Source organism: Gambusia affinis, linkage group LG19 (assembly GCF_019740435.1).
Source record: "Gambusia affinis linkage group LG19, SWU_Gaff_1.0, whole genome shotgun sequence".
NCBI classification, from domain to species: Eukaryota; Metazoa; Chordata; class Actinopteri; order Cyprinodontiformes; family Poeciliidae; genus Gambusia; species Gambusia affinis.
In genome coordinates, this window is record NC_057886.1 from 6368369 (window position 1) to 6378570 (window position 10202).

Genomic DNA, 10202 nt, shown 5'->3' on the forward strand with positions numbered 1-10202 from the left:
CGTTTACGGTAAGATCCATGTTTCATGTAAAAGAGTGAACTACTTTTAATGATGCATGTTTAGTACAATTCCTGCACCTTTATCAAAAACTTTACCTTTAATTTGTTTCGCTTCAAATGTATTACTGTCTGTTCTTTTTTTAATTTTTTTCTATATATATTTATTATATTTTCAGAATATAACATACATAAATCAAACATGAGAGTATAAGTAAATATATATACACATATTCACACAGACTTATACTGTATACGCATGGATATGATTTGCTGTCTGTTCTTTAAACATATATCTATGGGTTTCTTAGCAGATCTTCAAGTGTGTCAGATTGAACATTCCCCATGACAGTAATTATAGATAATGAGGTAAACATGAACAGTTGGAATAAGAACTTCATATTCACCAATAAGTTCCTCTTCAAGCATGTCCATGGAGTTTCCACACAATCTAAAATAGAAATTATGTATTTTATTTACAAACTAAAAATGAAACACAAACAAAAATTTCTACATGGTTTAATATTATCAGGAACAAGAGTCTCTGTGTGCTTGGGGTTTGTTTAGAAAGACTTCCTGTCCTATCATGTTTCTTCTCTGCAGAAGTTTGTGGATTTTACACTTTACATGATGCCACCACCCAGTGGTCTTTCAGCTGCACAGAAAAAGCTCCAATTTAATTTAAAATTTGTTTTTTGCTTTTGTTTTATTTTAATAAACAAAAAAATGTGTAGCTGCAAAATTCTACTCATGTTTTGGCCATACTATATGCATGAGTCTTTGGAAGTTTTATTTTTGGGGCCTGCCCCATAGCAATGCATAAGGAGAGCAGTGACTGACTTGCGAAGCAAGTCAGTCACTGCCTCCATGCATTGCATGGCAGGCACCTATTGTTCTACACCCAATAGAACGCCTCTTTATTCTTAACTTCTTCTTCCGCGGACATTAATGCGGCTCGTACCGCTGCGAGCCCACCCACAAAAGTGGTATCAAAACGTGCGGCTCGTTCCCGGGAAGGGAGCTATTACTTTTGGTGGGATTTGGAGTTACCATGGCGACGTAAAAAGCAAAAAACGACCCCAAAATCACTAACGAGCTCACCAGGTGCAAGTCTCGTCGTCAAGGGGACGAGGCAACCAGTAAATCCTGAAAATACCCTATTTTTGAGGATTTTCTGTGTCGTCATAACTTCATGTAGAAACGCCATTCAAACTTCATTTTGTAGATACGTCCGTGATCTCTTTTAAAGTGAAGACAGCACGTCAATATGTATTATGGTTTGTCCACAACTTCTTTCTAAGCGACCCAAAGTTTTTGATTTTTGGAAAAATCAGAGTGTGAAGGCCGCTCCGCTAGAGTGAGAGTCAGAGCGACATTTTGACCCCAAATCATTTTTTAACTCGCCCTCACGCTCACAAATATTGCATGATTGGTATCAAACTTGGTCATGACATTGATACGTGCCTGCTCGGTCAAATGTTTTCAAAATTATCTATCGCTACAGTTTTCTCTCCAGGTGCTTCAGAGCAAAGTCATGCGCCAGGGTAGCAGACAGATCTCACTGATTCACTTCCATGTATTTCTGAAAAATTACAGACCTTGGCACACACTTTTTTATCTCGCTGTTAATACTGTGAGTGAGGTAGAGATATGAATGGCGGGACTATGTGAGACGACAAATAGCCCTCTCATATGCTTCAAAACGGTTTTCGAATATGTATTACGGTTCCCGAGCACGGAAACAGTTTTTGCAATGCTTTTTAGTCAAACTGGCTGGCTCAAACAGAGAATTGTCTCCCCCTGGATGTCTCACTCACAGCTGGCAGAGAGGATTATTTACCATGGCAACGGAACCCAGAGCAGGGAGAGCTGCTGAGAACTACAAATACGCATCACTGTAGTTCGAACTACTAGTTCAGTTAAAACAGAGGAGGACTGAGCTGGCCTTTAGAAAAACTTGCTGCTATGGGCTGTATATAACTAATTTAACCCTGTCACTGTTACACATGGGATGAGTCTAGCCCTTTGAAATGAAGCTTACTGAAAATTTCAAAATAAAAGCCCTTGAAAATTTTTACATCAGGTCATTGCTTTTTTGAGCGTTATATGACTGATTTAATCCAATGACTGTTACACATGGGATGACTTTGACCCTTTCAAATGAAGCTTAACAAAAATTTCAAAATAAAAGCCTTGGGAATTTTTACATCATGTAATTGCTCTTTTGGCTTTATGTGACTGGTTTATCCAAAGCACTCTTACACATTGGATTAGTGTGGGCATTTAATAGCTTACTGCAAATTTCAAAATAAAAGCCTCAAAATGCCCCTCTGGACAGTGCACCGGAGGCGTGCAGTGATATCATTCTGCATTATCTGTTTATCCGAGGTTAGGAACTGCCTTGCGCAGCAAGGCAGTTCATTACATTAACCTTTTAGCTTAAATAAGCTATTTTCTATTTTTCAGACTTATTAGCCATGTTTAGTATACTTAATGGAGTAAGTAAATGACAGTAAACATTCTAATGATACCCCACATGCTACTGAAAGTATTTATGCTTATATTAGCATATTTGCTCATTTTAGCTAATACACTTACTTTATCATACTGAATGTTGCATGTCCAGCTTACTTAACATTCTTGTGATTCTCCACATGCTATTGATTACATTGCAGCTTTCTTTAGCATTGATGCTAATTCTTAGCATCACAACGCTGGATCCAAACCGACGGGCACACTTTGGCAGGCCCCAGTTAAATTTCTTCAGGAATTTTCTAGTTTCTCTTTGGTGTTTTCCCAGCTAATCAATCCATTCAGAGAAATGGTCTGGGGTTCTGTGGTGGCAAAGCGGCAAAGCATGACCCACGTATGGAGGCCTTAGTCCTTGTGGTGGTAGTCACAGGTTCGATTCCCTGCCTGGCAACATTTGCTGCATGTCTTCCCCCTCGTTCATGTTGAACTACTTTCAGATAAAAGCCACTAGAGCCAACTAAACCTGAAGTAAATAAATAATCTGAACTTATTTGATGTTTTTCTCCAAGCTCTTTACAGCAGAGCAACATTCACTCAGTCACACTCACATGTAAATCAATAGGCGTTTATCTACTGAAGACAATTTGAGAACAAAATCAATGAGTTTCACAAGAACTTGTGAGAGGGGTGAAAAGAAAACTGGATGAAGTAAAGCAGAAAAAATAACACTAGAAAAATGCTTGACAAGAAGAAGACTGAGTTTGAAAAATCTACTTCAGAAGAGCAAAGAGCTAGCTTACCAGTTAAAATGCCTTACATCCAATGAAGACAAACTAAAAGCACAGTTCAGTAACTTTTAGACTAATTTGTGTAGTCTAAAGTTCAGGAAGTCCAGGAAGTTCAGGAATTGTTAGAGCGGAAATACTATTTATAGAGTTGTTTTTGCTAAAGGCTTTTGGTATCCCCTTTTATGTCAGTCTGATCTGATCCTCTCCTTTTCCTGGTGTAAAAAGTCGAATTGGATCAAATATGGCTTGGAAAGGATGCTGTTTGGACAGATAAGAACAACTCCCTTATTATTCGGCACGTCTAAAATGGAGCAGATGTTGAGGTCAAGAGGTCTCAAATTATTCCAGGAAGTCCAATATACATCCAGTGTAAAACGGAGCCAGAATTGCTAAGCAAATAGAGGGCAGTAACGCCATTGGTCGAAGCTTCCCAATACACACCAGTAGAGCTGGTAAAAAAACTGATGTCAGAAGCAGAAGTCGAGAAATTTTGGATTTCTTTAACGATGTAAATGTGATGTTTTGGTTCCGCGGATGTGCACTAAATCTCTTCCCATTTTTGGCTATGAGCAGAAGGAATTTGAGTCCTGTGTATTTCTTTATTTTATATATATATATATATATATATATATATATATATATATATATATGTATATATATATATATATATATATATATATATTCGTTGGAGGTATTTGGTTGTGGCTCTTTTTCTTGTGATCTCATCAAGGTTGCCATTTGCTTGTGATATTCCCAGGTATTTGTAACCTTCCTCTATGTCTGCTATTGTTCCTTCTGGGAGTGAGATCCCTTCTGTGCGGATGACCTTCCCTCTCTTTGTAACCATCCGACCACACTTCTCTAGTCCGAATGACATCCCAATGTCTGTGCTGTATATCCTGGTGGTGTGGATCAGTGAGTCTATGTCTCGCTCGCTCTTGGCATACAGCTTGATGTCATCCATGTAGAGGAGGTGGCTGATGTTGGCTCCATTCTTGAGTCGGTATCCGTAGCCAGTCTTGTTGATGATTTGGCTGAGGGGGTTCAGGCCTATGCAGAACAGTAGCGGGGACAGCGCATCTCCTTGGTATATGCCACATTTGATGGATACTTGTGCAAGTGGCTTGCAGTTGGCTTCAAGGGTGGTCTTCCACAGCCCCATTGAGTTTGCAATGAAGGTTCTCAAGGTTCTGTTGATGTTGTACATCTCTAAGCATTCGATGATCCAAGTGTGTGGCATTGAGTCATAGGCTTTCTTGTAATCAATCCAAGCCGTGCACAGGTTGGTGTGTCGGGTTTTGCAGTCTCTGGCAACTGTGTGGTCTACAAGGAGTTGGTGTTTGGCTCCTCTGCTATTCACCCCGATGCCCTTCTGTGTCGTGCTCATGTATTGATCCATGTGTTTGCTTATCTTAGCCGCTATGATGCCTGACATGAGCTTCCAGGTTGTGGTCGGTAGTTAGATGGGACCGGGCCCTTTGTTGGATCCTTCTGGATCAGGATTGTGCGCCCTTCAGTTAACCATTCAGGGTGGTTCCCGTTCTGTAGCAGCTGGTTCATTTGGTCTGCCAGTCGCTCATGTAGGGCAGTCAGTTTCTTTAGCCAGTAGGCATGGATCTTGTCTGGCCCTGGTGCTGTCCAGTTCTTCATACCTGAGACTCTTTCTTGGACATCTGCCACAGTGATGGTTACCGGATTTTGCTCAGGGAGTTTGCTGTGGTCATCTCGTAGAGAGATCAGCCACTTTGCATTGCTGTTGTGGGACGCCTCCCTTTCCCATATGCTTTTCCAGTATTGTTCTGTCTCCAGCTTTGGTGGGTCTCCAGCCTTGTTATTCCCCTGCCACTGAGAGTACACTTTAGCTGGTTGGGTGGAGAAGAGCCTGTTAATCCTTCTGGATTCCTTCTCCCTTGTGTATCTCTTTAGGCGGCTGGCCAAGGCCTGGAGTCTCTGTTTGGCAGTTTCGAGTGCTTCAGGTATGTGCATCTGGCTGTACTTCTTGGGTATTGGTCTTTTTGTTGTTCCCTTATGGAGCTCTGATAGTTGGCTCACTTCCCTCCTTGTTGCCTTGATTTTACTCTCTAACCGTCTTTTCCATGGTGGGTATTTGTTATTGTCATTGTTATTCTTATAGCCAAGCAACTCAAGGATCACTGATGCTGCGTTGTAAATCAGCTCGTTGGTTTCTGTTATGGTATTGGTAGGGATTGTTCTCACTGCTGCATTCACATTCTCAATGAGACTTTCTGATGGTATTTCACTCAGCCGTTGTAATTGGCGCCGAGGAGGTCTGTCTGTCATTCCTGCCATGATTCTATTTCTCAGGTCCGTTGCAGCCTCGTTCAGCTCTGTTTCCATCATTGTGGCTGCATATCTCTCTGGGCGGGGCTTGTAGTTAAGCCCCGCCCTCTCTGACATCCAGGTTCCTCCTTTTAGCCGTGGCGTTTGTGTTGTACTGCCGTCAATCTCAAGCTGTGATAGTAGCTGCCGTTTGCGGATGTTGGAACACTGAGCTACTAGCTGTTTAGCACTTAGTGTGGACTGGGGATGTCGAAGTAACCATTCCTCCCTCAGTCTTTGCATATAGCCCCTCCGATCGGGGCTACTTGAGTAGTAGCATTCCAACAGATCCAAGTTTTCATCTCTTGCCCATTTCCGCTTCGTTGTCCGCCTCGTTGTTCCAGTAGCCCATTTATCATCAAGGTGCTCTGGTTCCCCAGCACCTGACGCAGACCTTGTTTGGCCGGGCGACGTCTGAGCCGGCATGTTTCCTTGCTTCTTTGTGTCTCTCATGTTATGAGGTAGGCTGTAGCTCGAAGGATCTTGCCTAAGGACCCAGACAGGATAGCGCCCTTTTTTCCGGTTTCGACCTGGATTCGAACCCGGGTCGACCGGGTGAAAACCCGCTGACTTATCTATTGAGCTATCCTGCCAGCTCAATAGATTTGCCGGTGGGATGTACCACCGGCAAATAACCGAAGTGGCTGACATCAGAAAGTCCTACCAATGGCTGGAAAAAGCTGGACTGAAGGACAGCACAGAGGCCCTCATCATGGCCGCCCAGGAACAGGCCCTAAACACCAGAGCAATTGAGGCCCAGATCTACCACACCAGACAAGACCCAAGGTGTAGGTTGTGCAAGGAGGCCCCTGAGACAGTCCAACACATAACAGCAGGGTGCAACATACTGGCAGGGAAAGAATACATGGAACGACACAACCAAGTGGCAGGCATAGTGTACAGAAACATCTGTGCAGAATATGGACTGGAACCCCCAAGATCAAAGTGGGAAACACCCCCGAAGGTAGTGGAGAATGACCGAGCTAAGATCCTGTGGGACTTCCAGATCCAGACAGACAAAATGGTGAGGGCGAACCAACCAGACATAGTCGTGGTGGATAAACAACAGAGGAAAGCCGTTGTGGTGGATGTGGCAATACCAAGTGACTGCAACATCAGGAAAAAGGAGCATGAAAAACTAGAGAAATACCAGGGCCTAAGGGAGGAACTGGAGAGGGCCTGGAAGGTGAAGACCACAGTGGTGCCTGTGGTCATCGGGACCCTCGGGGCAGTCACCCCCAAACTGGAACAGTGGCTACAACAGATCCCAGGAACAACATCAGACATCTCAGTCCAGAAATGTGCAGTCCTAGGCACAGCCAAGATACTGCGCAGAACCCTCAAGCTCCCAGGCCTCTGGTAGAGGACCCGAGCTAAGAGGAAGAAGAATCACCACCCGCGGTGGGTGAGAAGGGAATTTTTTTTTTTTTTTATATATATATATATATATATATATATATATATTCCATAAATTTAGGCACCTTTAAATTCCTCCATAGAATTATCCTCAGATATAAAACCCATCGAGATTGTAAACTTGGAGTGTCACTTTGGCTGACGGAGGCTCTGCATACAGAGAGGTGAGGCAAGGCAACAAAATGTGGTTGAGGTAGATTTATTTGGTGCTGCAGGTCATCGTTACACCAACACCCATTTTTCGCAGTAAAACAAAGAAACTGGCTTCTATACTTTGAGCAATTCCACTCACACCAGGTAAAGGTGTGACAAACAAGAAATTATTTACACAAACCTAACACAAAACAATAAATGGTACAAATAAATATTTACATGCATGCAAATTATTAGAAATAAACTAGTCTTGAGGGCAATCAAAGATTAAATTAAACTTAATATAACTTTTCAGAGCATTACCCCTCTTAGTTGAAAATGGTATGCTCCAGGAGCTTTTTAACAGCACCTGGAGCATTTGTCTCCCTTTGCTGCTCCACTCTGCTGAGGAGACACACCCAAAAGGTAAGACTCAATCAACCTCAAATTAAAACAAACTGACATTTTCCCCACATTCCCCTTGTCCAGGATGGATGGCCAGTCCCTCTGTCTGAAAGAATGTTTACATAAACGTCAATGTAACTGAAATAAAGAAATGAAACAAAAAGCATTTGCTCTGTAAATATATATCAATAATCATTAGGGATGGAGCCTCTGGTCTCCATCACATGGAGAAAGATCAGTGTGCTGTTCTTCAAGAGCTTGATGTTGAATGGGATTTCATTGATGAGTAAAAAGGAAGTAAGAGATACAAAAATCTGTCACAACTTCAAGGTTATTCTTATCGTATAACCATAAAAAAAGAGCTTCCAAGGTGATCTTTCACATGACAAACAGAAACTAAGAACATAAACTTGAAGGACAACTAACTGTTCTTCCTCTAAGATCTTGGATTTTGAATATTTCACTCAACTAAATGTAAAGGCAAATATGAGTCTGTCCACCAGGGGGCAAACTGTAAAGAATGTGGTCATTTTAACTGTTTCCATGCAAGCTGCAATCAGGTCAATAAATCTCTTCAATTAAATACATCCATCTATTTTCTGTTCACCCTTGTCCCTAATGGGGTCGGGAGGGTTGCTGGTGCCAATCTCCAGCTACGTTCTGGGCGAGAGGCGGGTCACCCTGAAAAGGTCGCCAGTCTGTCGCAGTTCAATTAAATACAATTTTGTTAAATATATTCTGAAGCATAAAGACATTTGAGAGTCGTTGTATATCTTGAAGACATCTGGGACTTTTTTGAGAACTAAGGCCAACATGAAAAATAAAAATTAGATATGTCTTTTACTTTATCAATCTCAAACTGTTTATCTTAATGTTTTTACCCTCAGTTAAACAATATAAAAAATATTCCTTGGGAGGGTCAGCGGAATTTGAATTTTAATTTCCAAGCAGCTCATAATAAACCAGAAGCAGAAAACTTGATTTATTCTTTGAAATGTTACTTTTGCTTTCTGCCATAGAGGCTTTAGCTGTCATTTTCTCTTTAGTGTAACAGTTTCAGGGAAACAGGAATTCACTTTCACTTTCATGATTCAGGTTATAAATACAGCTCTGCAGGGCTCTGCAGGCTATGATCAGTCATGGGGGGCTGCATCATGTTTTGTCGTCACCTGAAGTGAACTGGAAGAGTTTTGATAAGAGCAATAAGTAAACGTAGAAAACTGAGCAAAACAAAAGTAAAATAAGTGTTAAACAATATAAATTGTTCTGAATATTAAAATGTAAGGTTTTCCATTTAGTAAAAAGCCTACTGTCTTTTCCACATAACTTTTATTTACCAAAAAAATAAGGACATTTAACAGAAGAGTTTTTACAATTATTTAAATCTGAATCCACCATTACATTTATTACTAATGGTTTTCTTGGTGACCAATGTGTCATGGTTTTGAGTATTTCCTTGGCCCACTGCAGATCACACTCAGGAGAGGGTCCCTGCTCCCTTACGCTCATTTAGACGTAATTTAATTCTGCCGGCTTCCTGCACAGCTTCCTCGTTTCCTCATTTATGTTTTAATTGTTTACCTATTTCTAATTTATGTTTGTTAGGTGTTGTTATATTCAATTTATTTATCTTTGTTCATTATTGTTAGAATGGAGTCATACTTGTTGATCTGTTTGTGTTCATTTTTTAGTTTATTCTTGTGTTCTGTGCATTTTGGGTTCATTTCTCTGAGGTCATATTAGTCTTTTCCTCTTGGGTTGTCATTTCCTTGAGGCAGAGTTCAGCTCTTTTGTGTTAATTATTCACATTTCATCAGCCTGCCTGTTTGCTCACTCCCACAGCTCAATTGATTCCCTCAATCATTAAGTGGGCCAAAAGCAACGCACAGACCTCAGGTAAAGTTGGGGTTTTTTTCTAAATGAAAAAATAAATATCCTTCTATTCCAGTTCACTGTCAGAAATTAATATTTGGAATCTTTTAGAAGGGGCTTTGAGAAAATAACATGATCTAGGAGGTTTAAATGTGCCCATGCAATGCAATACTCCACAATCCTCTGAATAAAACTAATAAAATATTTACTGAATGAGATGTTAGGATGTTGCTTAGAATGTCAGGTTGTGGATAAGCCAAACATGAGCTATGATCAAACCAGTTAAAATTGGCTCTAGCGTGACCCCTGGTTAACATCAGTACAAACACACAGGAGAAACAGAAAGAGAAAAGAGAGCAGATCTTGCTACAGGGAGATCATTATGCACAAGGAAAAGGATAACTCATAAATAAAAATTAGCTAAATGTAATTTAATAGACTTGAACATCTTGCAATAATTATGGAATAAAATGCATTATTTTCCAGTGCCAGTGTCTGTCACAGCAGTTCAGCTCTGAATGACTGAAAAACTTTTTAAACTCAAAGATTTTATCAGTCAAGAGAGCAAGATGAACTTAGGTTTTACAAGACACTGATAAATGATTTTTATCAGTACAGTTATGTAAGCTGTTGAGGAGCCAGCATCAGTGAATTATTTATAAATCACAAGGTACCAGTGAGCTTCTTTCACTTTTACATTTGATGGGATCAAATTACAGTTTATGTTCATGCAGAGGTTTGCAGCCTATCACAGACAAAGGGAGGAGTTTCAGTGGGCAGA